Source organism: Leopardus geoffroyi, chromosome B3, assembly GCF_018350155.1.
Source record: "Leopardus geoffroyi isolate Oge1 chromosome B3, O.geoffroyi_Oge1_pat1.0, whole genome shotgun sequence".
Lineage (NCBI taxonomy): Eukaryota > Metazoa > Chordata > Mammalia > Carnivora > Felidae > Leopardus > Leopardus geoffroyi.
Genome location: NC_059337.1, coordinates 92,687,575 through 92,695,198, shown reverse-complemented (window position 1 = coordinate 92,695,198; position 7,624 = coordinate 92,687,575). Strand labels below are relative to the sequence as shown.

Sequence of the window (7,624 nt, the reverse complement as noted above, 5' to 3'; positions counted from 1 at the left end):
TTTAGGTAGGCGTTACCTGACACAATCAAGGAATGGCAGAGTGGCCCAGGGATGGATCACAGAAAGAAATAGAAACCATCGTGAAAATGAAGGATAATCCTTTCTTTCTTTCTTTTTTTTAATGAAGGATAATTCTGAAAGTGAGCTAGGGACCAGATGGCATACACCAAGGGAAGAACTTTGTTTTCCCACAACCTCAGAATAAAATACCATCAAAGGGTTGACAGAGAAAGTGGCTTTATCTCGTTGCTATTTTATAAGGATGACTCTGAATTTTGTGTGGAGAATAGCAAGAGTAGAGTCAGGGCTAGACATATCTGTTTTCTGCATTGTTCATTGGGAGAGAGGATGGGGGTTACACTATGTTGTAGCAATGATGGAAGTAATTCTGGAAATATTGGTTGGATAGGGTGGTTGGACTCCTAATTAATAAACTCAAATAGTTTCTTTTCTGTGTAATATTTGCAGTTACACAAATATATCATTTAAGTTTATTTTTTTCTTTCTCCAGAACTACAATGCTGCCATCCCTTGAAAAGAAGAGACAGCTCAATACATACCTGTTGAATAAATGACAGAAATATATCTCTTTTCTGTTTTTTAGATCTATCTTCACATGCAGTATTGAATAATTTATCATTACATCGTACTCTGGTAAGTTCAGCATGCTTCATAGTTTCAAGGTCATTTTTTTAATATAGTTATCGAAGTAATCCTAAAATGTGCATAGAGTATTTGATTTAAACCAAATAATCTTTGCCCATGTATTTTTCTAGTGGATATCACACTTTTTCAATGTCACCAATGTTAACTTTTGTTGTGTACTGGTCAAATGCACTACAGATAAATGGTTACAGCAGTCTTAACTCTATTTATGAGATCCGGAATAAAGTGTGAGAAATTACTTTAAAAAATGTATAAAATGAAAACGGTTTCTGGTGCTGCTATCATTTTTATCCTTACATATTTTTGAAGAAGAAATACTATTCACTTCATGTTCAATATATATGTAGGCAATGAATGAAAAGGATGGAAAACATATTTTCTTAATAAACTGTTAAATTGGCTTTGAGAACTGTACTGAACATACATTTTTGGTACTTTCCCTCTTGTTTTTCTGAGAATTGTTTTTTTCACTGAATCATACAAGCCATAAGATATAAAGATGCAGAGTTGTTGGTAAATATACTTTGTGCCATGTGGAGAAAGTTGGTCTTCAGGGAAAAGGAAAATCCAGTAGATAAACATGGAGACTGGGGCAGGAGACACAGATGAGTCCTGACAAATTAAAGCCCCAATGGTACTGCTCTAGGATTGTGTGAGATACCACAAGTGTCTTACAAAGTTCCAGTTTAGTATGAGCTGAGCTTGTAACAGAGACTTAAATAATATAAACAAAAGACAAGCTCTGGAATACTTGGAATAGATGTATGACTCCTCATTGTGAATACTTTAGCAAGAATGTATTTAAAACATTTTTTTTAATGTTTATTTATTTTTGAGACAGAGAGAGACAGAGCGTGAGCAGGGGAGGGGCAGAGAGATAGAGGGAGACACAGAATCTGAAGCAGGCTCCAGGCTCTGAGCTGTCAGCACTCATGAACCGCAAGATCATGACTTGAGCCGAAGTTGGACGCTTAACTGACTGAGCCACTCAGGTGCCTCGGAATATTTAAAATATAAGATTCTACAACTTAAAAGAAAACTATACTGTTTCTATATTGTTAATCTATAGTACATGTAATCTTTATTGATGAACTCAGCTACCCTAAAACACTACAAATAAGGAAGGAATATCATTGGTGATGTCCTTCCGTCTCATGGCTAAAATATAAAATACTATTTTATTTATACTATCATCACATTTAACAATACTATTTATATGTCATGATTTCCTAATTGTGTCTATAGGTCAGAATTTTTCACTTCAATTCCTATTCATATAATTTATTCCCATATACCCAGCATTTCCACTGAAATGTCGAATATACTTTTGAAACTCAACATATCCTTTTCTTGTTTACCATATTCAATTCATCTTCAAATCTTGTTGGCTTGACCATCAAAATCTGTTTATAATCTGATAACTCCTTGCCACCACCCCTGGTATTTTCCTGTCACAATTAGTTTTCACCAAAATATTTTACTACCTTTTGAATCTGTCTCCCTACTTCTGCTATTGTCCCCTTCAGGAAAGGTTATGTTAAAACGTAAATGAGATCATCTCACTCCTTCATTAAAAAGTCTTTGGAGGGTGCCTGGGTGGCTCAGTCGGTTAGGTGTCCAACTTTGGCTCCGGTCATGATCCCATGGTTTGTGAATTCAAGCCCTGCTTAGGGCTCTGTGCTGATGGATCAGAGCCTGGAGACTACTTTGGATTCTATGTCTCCCTCTCTCTCTGCCCATCCCCTATTCTCTCTCTCTCTCTCTCTTAAAAATAAATAGAGGACCATGAGTCTTATTCTCGAAACTTCTCTATTATCAGGGTCCAAATATTAATTCATCAACTTTTTAAAGTATTGAAAACAAGCACTTAAATATTTTGAAGTAGGAGATTTAACAGATGGAATTGGTTTAACAAGTGTTGGAAATGCTAAGAACACATAGATTAGCTACAGGAGAAACCATCCAGCCTTGAGCAAAAGAGACCCAGGAAGAAGGCAATGTTATCAGAACTTACATCCTGGAGTCAACCAGAAAAATTCTAAACTATGGTTAGTCCAGCCAGTAGGAATTAGGGCCACAGAAGCAAGGCAGTGCTGGATGTACTGCCCAAAATGGGTTCCAGGGACAGGAAACAGCCTGTTCTCTTTCTTCTCCCCCATTTTTTTGTTCTCTCATTATCCACACCCAGCTAGACACCACTGGCCTAGGTCAGAATCCCTGAATAGATCAGGGGAAGGCTGAGCAATAGATCTGAGACAAACATACAAACATACTTCTTCATGTATCCCTTTATTCAGCTCTTCGTTTGTTTTTTTCCAGATACCCCCCACTTTAGTCTGGCCTTTTCTGAACACTCCATCTAAAATTGCACCAACATCCCCACCTGGCAAGAAATCTCTTTCCTTTCTTCTTATGTAATTTTCCTCCATAGTATTCATCATCGTTAAATATTAAATGTTTTACTTTAATAAAATTGAAAGTACATTTTTCTTTGCCTGTTTATCCCAGTAGAATGTGAGCTTTAAAAAGTCTAGACCATTTCCTGTTTTATTTCCTACAGATTCTCTAGCACGTAAGACTGTTTATGGCACATAGTAATTGCTCATGAAATATTTGTGACTGAACAATTGAATGCGTAGGTAAAGTGATTATGAAAATGGTCTTGTACTGAAGAAGTTACCTTGAAATAAAGTTTTGTTTAAGAGATGTTTGGGCCCTCCCACTGAGCTAGCTAATTTATACTGCAGATGCAATTTTAAAATGTTAGGTGAAATCTTGTTTCCACATACTGCAATTCCAAGGAACTGGTTGGACGTACAAAACTGAAGCACCCCAAAACTAGGCACACTCACAATCAAAAGGAACTAGGTGACAGGTCGCCTGGGTGGCTCAGTCAGTTAAGCATCTGACTTTGGCTCAGGTCTTGATACCACGGTTCGTGGGTTCAAGCCCCATGTCGGGCTATGTGCTGACAGCTCAGAGCCTGGAGCCTGCTTCAGATTCTGTGTCTCCCTCTTTCTCTGCCCCTCCCTTGTTTGCACTCTGTATCTCTTTATCTCAAAAATAAATAAAAACATTTTTTAAAAAAAGGAACTAAGTGAACCATCCTATAATTAAAGTAAAATAAAAACAAAAACATAATCCAGGTTCCACTAGAGGATAAGTAGACCTTCAGTATTACTTAACATATGATTGCTTCCTACAGAAATTATGGTCATGTTGGTGACTTGACCAACACTGTCTAATAGGGATGTTAAAGTGCAATCAATGTATTTCTTTTTAAAATTTTTTTTAATGTTTATTTTATTTTTGAGAGAGAGAGAGAGAGAGAGAGCGCAGGGGAAGGGCAGAGACAGGGGGTGACAGAATCCAAAGCAGGCTCCAGGCTCTGACAGAGCCTGTGCAGGGCTCAAACCCACAAACCAAGAGATCATGACCTGAGCCGAAGTTGGATGCTTAACCCGCTGAGCCACCCAGGCGCCCCTACAATCAATGTATTTCTTGAACATTTTCTAAAAAGCTGTAAAACTAACATCATGCTTAAGGGTGTAAATTTCTAGAAAATCATTTTATAGAAAATTCCCTTGATGTTGGATAAATGAATGTCTCTAATATATATAATATGTGTATTATATATATTACATTACATATATAACATATAATGTATAATAATATATGTTATATATATGTAATGCACATATAAAATATAATAAAGTATCTTTAGTAATTGTGTGATCTTAGAGTATGTAATTTCAAAATAGGTCACAAGATGTTTGACTTTGGACAAGTTAATAAACTGGTTTGAAATTGGTTTTTCCATTTACAGTTTTACTGAAAGGATTCAATGAAATAACACTGATCTTTTAAATTATCTAGCACACTACTTAGCACATAGGGAATGCCATTTTAAGTCTTTTGAACTTTAATTAAATATACTCAAGGACAATTGAGTATGTAAATTAGAAAATTGTATTTGGTTGGATATGATTTTTATGATCATCAGTATTTTGAGATACATTCCTTGAAATATAATCAGCGGTAAAATTCTAAAAATTTATTTATAATAACTTCCAAAATAGAAATGGAATAATTCTGGTCTATGTCAGTGAGATGTATTATTAAACGTCTTTTGAAAACAGGATTTCAGAATATTTTCTATTAAGTTAAAGTTAAATTCTTATTTGGGTTGTAGACATGATGTCAAATGAAAATTCTCACTTTTTAATGTTTCTTTAATTTTCATACATAATATAGTTAAATTTCATTTTCTCTGAATTTTTTTGTATCTCTGATGTAGACTTGACTAAAAAAACAATCGCTCTTTATGTCTCATGATGACCATTTCAACATAATTGCCTAGAACAAAATTGATCAGATGATTATGTGTTACTCTTTTAAAAGCATGCAGTTTGGGAATACAGCAATTCATTGGCCTATTTATTTTTCCCCAAACACAAGCATAAAGAAGATGAAGATGCAGTTTTGATTCAAGACACTAAGAAATTTTTTTTTCATGAAAAGTTAACTACACGTTCCACAGTATCTGATTGTATTGTTTGGGATTTTATTACCTCAAGGTGTGAAATGTGTGATAATTATCAGTCCCTAGTAATTTGCAGGAATACCTTGGAAGCCACTCAAATGCCACTGATCTCAGGGTTGATGTGATGAAGACTATATATTTCAGAATATTTTAACTCCACTACTAAAATTTAATCACAAAGTGTATCAAAATACTGATATCTAAAAGATAGAAATAACATGGGTAAGATGAATTGGAGTGATATTTTTCTAATTCTGAAGTCTAAGTAGAGCATGATAAATAATTTCTGTAGATTACAGTATTACATTCATAAGAGGAAATAGGGAGGGAGGGCACCTGGGTGGCTCAGTGGCTTAAGCACCAACTTTGGCTCTAGTCATGATATCACAGTTGGTCGGTTCAAGCCCCACTTTGGGTTCTGTGCTGACAGCTCAGAACCTGGAGCCTGCTTTGGATATGATTGTGTCTCCTTCTCTCTCTGCCCCTCCCTTGCTTGTGCAAGTCTCTCTTGCTCTCAAAAAATGAATAAACATTAAGAAAATTTTTTTTAACATTTATTCATTTTTGAGAGAAGCAGGCTCCAGGCTCTGAGCTGTCAGCACAAAGCCTGGTGCGGGGCTCAAACCCACCAACTGCGAGATCATGACCTGAGCCGAAATTGGACACTTAACCAATTGAGCCACCCAGGTGCCCCTAAAAAAATTTAAAAAAAAAGAGGAAATATGGAGGAATGGAATAGACATTGATACACATACCTCTATACCTTTATAACTATATCTACATATTTTATAGTGATAATTGTTCGTTTATATATTATAAAATGTTGTCCTGAGCATCTCCTACATATATAGCATTGTGCTTTGTGGGAAACTCAAAAGGAAAGATATAGTTATATTTGCTTTTATAATTTACGTGATAATAAATATAGCACAAGAGAGCTGTATTTGCAATCTATTTATCCTGCTCTACCCAGATGCAGGCAATAATATGTGTATGCAGCCCTGTCCTATTGAACTAGAGAACCAGGCTGAGGAAAATGGCAAGAGTTTTCATTTCCCAGTAAAATTAAGAAAGAATTAAGTTGTGCTTGCAATTTAGAATGCTGTTCATGGTATGCTTTCTGAACACCTGGTTTTAGCCTTCTTTCTCTGGTGTGTTTGCAACGATCCAGCTAACAGGCCCAATGCTGAGGTTCCTCATTCTAACTGTTTACTAACAGGATGAGGCAATTCCTTGTGTTAATCAACACCTCAAAATTTTCCTTGCCTTGATTGATTTTTGCTACTCATCAGTAGACTCCAGCCAGCCACTTAGACAGGGCCACAGTATTCATCCTAGTACAAAGTGCTGAGAGAATTAGTAATGGAAGAAATTCCAGCTGGGCAGATCAGCAACACTTCATGGAATAAACTTATCATTGAACTTAACTTTGATGAATAGATAGGATTTTAGTAGACAAAGACTCAGAGAGAGTACTTTCTAAACAAAGAACAGCATTTTTTTAAAATGTTTATTTGGGGAGCAATGGAGAGAGTGAGAGTGGGGGAAGAGGCAGAAAGAGAGGAACGAGAATCCCAAGCAGGCTCTGCACTGTCAAATTGGAGCCTGATGCAGAGCCAGATCTCATAAAGCATGAGATCATGCCCTGAGCTGCAATCAAGACTCAAATGCTTAATCGAGTGAGCCACCCAGTGTCCTAGACTCTGGGTCTAAATTTCTCTCTTGTCTAGCAAAAGAGTGGACACAGGATTGAAAGTGAGAGATGGCTAACATCCAGGAAAAGACAAGAGCCCCGAATAAGGGTTCTTGACCCATTTTTTTGAATTAGGATCAGAAGGCTTACAAACATGGTGATGGATGTGCACATAGGGGCAATGAATCTGTGAACATTAACTTGTGGACGTGAGGGGAAGAGGGTCTTGAGGATATTTGGAGTTAGGGTTTGGGGTTAATACAAAACAAAATCCGGGTACCGGGAAGTCGGGAGGAAGGTTGTTTACAGCAGACATGAGGCAGCATCTTTGTTTATCTTAGCGAGCCTAGGGGATGAGACAGATGGGGAATAACCTCAGGGTTGACAAGGCACTTTTCTTTTGTTAACCAGCTCCACTCTGGGCTGCTTTGACTGCAGTGCAGCGGGCCTTAGTCCAACTCACCAATTTATCTAACCTGGCCCTATTCTCCTGTGAAAGCAGCTTTTCTGTGATAGTACTAAATTGGGGGTGCTTCTGCCCTGAATATCTAATCTTGTTTATTTCATATACCTATGTATTGGGCACCTTTGCATCCATTCCTATTTTACGCCTTTGCCTCTGCCTGTCTATTCTGAGGGCTCTGCACTCCCTATTTAGGGGTGCATTTGCACCTTCCTATTCCTGGCACCTTTGTGCCTCCCTATTCTCAGGGTGCCTTTGC

The 7,624-nt window shown here is 37.0% G+C and overlaps 1 long non-coding RNA gene across 1 annotated transcript in view; it reads left to right on the top strand.

Moving 5' to 3' along the window:
• Positions 1-602: 602 nt before the first annotated feature.
• The window catches only part of LOC123583634, a 216,541-nt gene continuing 209,519 nt past the window's right edge, over positions 603-7,624 (top strand). Inside the window, exon 1 of the long non-coding RNA XR_006704981.1 lies at positions 603-654. This is a non-coding gene — a long non-coding RNA (uncharacterized LOC123583634). The remainder of the gene's footprint in view (positions 655-7,624) is intronic.